We start from the raw sequence: 3,294 nt of genomic DNA on the forward strand, positions 1-3,294 counted from the left end.
CATTAGGCACCTCACTTTATTTTGGTCTTAAGCTGCGAACGGTCTCTATTGTGTTCACTACAAGGCAAATACAGTCACAAAGCAATACAAAAAGCAATACAAAAAACAGCGGTCACAGGCCAAACACAAGCGGGCACAGAGCAATGGGGGTGGGGGGGGCCGCAGGGGACACAGTGGCGGGGAGCGGGATCGGCGAGGGTCTAAATACATGTGTAGGACGCGGTGATATAGATCTGGACATAATTGTTCACATTTTATGACAGACTCATATCTGTAAATTGCCATCTTTCCATTTCTACGGGCACTAACATTATGTGAACCTTCGGGTGGTCAATTTGGCTAAAACATGTTCCTGCTTCAAGGATGGACTATTATGTTAATCTACCCTGATACTTGGATTGGTCACCCCGACCTTACAATGAATGAGGTATTCATCTTGGTTTTAATGGGAATGGTTCTGAAAGCGCTTCCTTTCTGGAGTTAATAGGTTAGGGTTCCTTCAGATATTTTGTTTATTGATTCTGAGAATGCAGGTTACATGGCATTTGCTTGGCTCTGGCCATTCTAGTTCAAGTGCTCACTTACTTTTGGGGTGTTAAATGTTATTGTCCAAGAAGGGGGTCATGGACTACTGTTAACTGTTGTCTTCTGACTCGATGTTATTCAACTGCCCTTAGGGAATGGTTTCCGTGCCTGTAGAGTTGCTTTAATTTTATTTACATTGCCTGTGGCCATTGCCACAGTGTTTATTATACTATATTTATTATAATAGAAGACATGGAGTTAAAGAAGTACACTAAAGGAAGGTGATTGGGTATGTACTAAGTTGGACAAAAAGGCGAAGAAAGTCATTTTTCTGAGCCATTTCAAGTGAGTAAAGTGTATTCTTGTTAAGATAAATTAAGCAATGGTAGTGTTTGGCATCTCAGTAAACTATAAAAATGCAATAAAATGTCCTGGAAAAATGATAAGAAAGTATGGTTGGAGTCAGGGAGTCCCAAATTGTCGTTGTGGAAAGAGGAGAGTGAAGAACGCCCTGAAATGTAGTTCCATTCATTCATGGAAATGCTCCTAGTGATTTTTGAGAACTGGAGCAAACGTCTTCTGAGCAGGGACAAATAACTTGTCACAACTACTCCTGTGATGACTGCCAGGATAGCGAAGAAAATACCGATTGTACCATGAAGTCCACTGTGACCTTTGCAGGAAGTGCTGCTGCACTTCCTCCAAATCTAAAAGATTTTGTGATGGGTTAGTGTGATATTTATTCGTATTGATACATTTAGTTGCCCATGTATTCTGTCAATTCTTTGCAAGACTATGCAAGTCAAGTTCCGGATGCTATAAAGAAATATTTTTTTTTTCTGTTCTTTGCGACTTTTCTTAATTATAAAGGGGGGAGGTGTGTGGTGTTGGTATGTATTATAACATGCAATGCTGCAAGGTAAGGTGTCCCAGCAATCATGCCATTCTAAAATGTAGAGCTTACCTGTGTCCGTTAGCCGAGCGATGAACAGGGAAGATACGTATGCTTGCGCTCCCAATAAATGGCAAATTAACCTCCCTTCTGGGAGCTATCTTCACTACACTCTTCCTGTGTTTACTTGAGGACCTTAGGTAACACAGCAACAGTGTAACTAGCCAGAATCATGGTTCCCCACGACGGACATGGCTGTAGGTTTTGCATGTTTGGGTGGTTGAATAGCACCTGTAACCTCTGTGCCCTGCTGCTGTAGTGCAAACTGTGTCAGCGGTCTATATGTCACTGTTACTTTGCACCTTTCTAGGTGAGGTGTACAGGTAGCTGGTGGTGCAGGCCACATCTGTCCTGGCAATGTTAGAGATCCTAGGTGCACTGCTTATATTGCGAGCGGCGGCCCCCCTTTACACAAAGTGATGTGTTCTATGCAAGTTAACTGCACCTCAATGTATTGCATATTGTGTGAATTGTCATGCTTCCTCTCCAGCTTCCATTTAGATTGTCTTATTTATATCTGGTTTACTCAGACCACTTTTGTAATTTTGACCCCGTGTATTTGGGGTGTTATTGCTGTCAACCAGTGGGGTTGGGGTGCAAGTTCTCCCATATATCCACTGTTTCTAACTCTGCTTCCTCTGTTTCTCCTGCTCTTGCTTTCAAATACTCAGAATCAGTATTAGTGATTCTGCAAGATCCCCCCTTTTAGCTGTTATGCCCTCAATAAACCTTAGTTGAGCAAAGAAGGCTCACCTTCCCTAGTACTGAGGAGGATCGTAAAAAACCTTCGGAGTTCTCTGGTTTAATCTGAGTGTGTGACTTATCCTAGGGTACCGGGCCCTTGGGCACCGTGGGGTTATACCTGGGAGATCCCAAAAGGTAAATACAACCTTTTCAGAGAAAAAGAGAACCGTCCGTCGGGCCCAAACCGAGTTAGACTTGAGTACAAGGGAATGTGGGGGTCAGACACACCCACCAGAATTTCTCATCCACAGGTGGTGTACATAGAGGCTTGCCCTGTACCTCCCAAGTCAGTACCTACACACAATGCTTAATATTTTACTAAATTATTATTGTTCACATTTGTCTCCAAATCGTGTTGATTTAAATATTATAAACAGCTCAGCAACAAATATTTGAGTTAGGGCAAAGGTTACATAGGGCCCATTCACATACACCTCTATCCTACTAGTTTGCACGTAAGCTGGTTGTAACCAGCCACCCAGAGTCATGGTTGAGTGAATAACATGCCGATATGCCATGTCATGCATTGCTTAACCTTCTGGTGCCTTCAGTTTCGTAAATTGGAACACCATAGTTCAGTATTCCATCCAGCAACTGCCTTGTGTGTGTTTCCCCCCCACCTCTTTACCATTACCCTATATACCTGTCTATACATGGTGGTCAATGGAGTGAGGAGGCCTCGCCTCATGCTATACTTCAGGATTCATTTGCATGGAAGTGCAGATTTATTTATTTGCAGCGGTTCCAGGCTGTCTTCATTTACAAGCAGCAGCTGAAGTGCATGGCAGGGTCGAAGACATGATTGAAAAGAAGAAAATATTCTGTAACTACGCATAACTTAAATGAAAAATAATTTCAGGTTAATTCTAATGAATCCTCAATTGGTCAACGCAATCACTGCAAATGTGTGTGTGTGTGTGTGTGAAGCCAAAGGGTTACCGAATTAAATCCTGGTGGGCATAGTGGGGAAAAGGGGCTTTTGTATATATACTGCAACGAAGTCCCAGCCTGTAACAGAAAGCACTGTGAATGGGAATTTGTAAATTCGTTATTTTAAAAGTGTATTACACCCA

Source organism: Lissotriton helveticus, chromosome 1_1 (genome assembly GCF_964261635.1).
Source record: "Lissotriton helveticus chromosome 1_1, aLisHel1.1, whole genome shotgun sequence".
In the NCBI taxonomy this organism is placed as follows: Eukaryota; Metazoa; Chordata; class Amphibia; order Caudata; family Salamandridae; genus Lissotriton; species Lissotriton helveticus.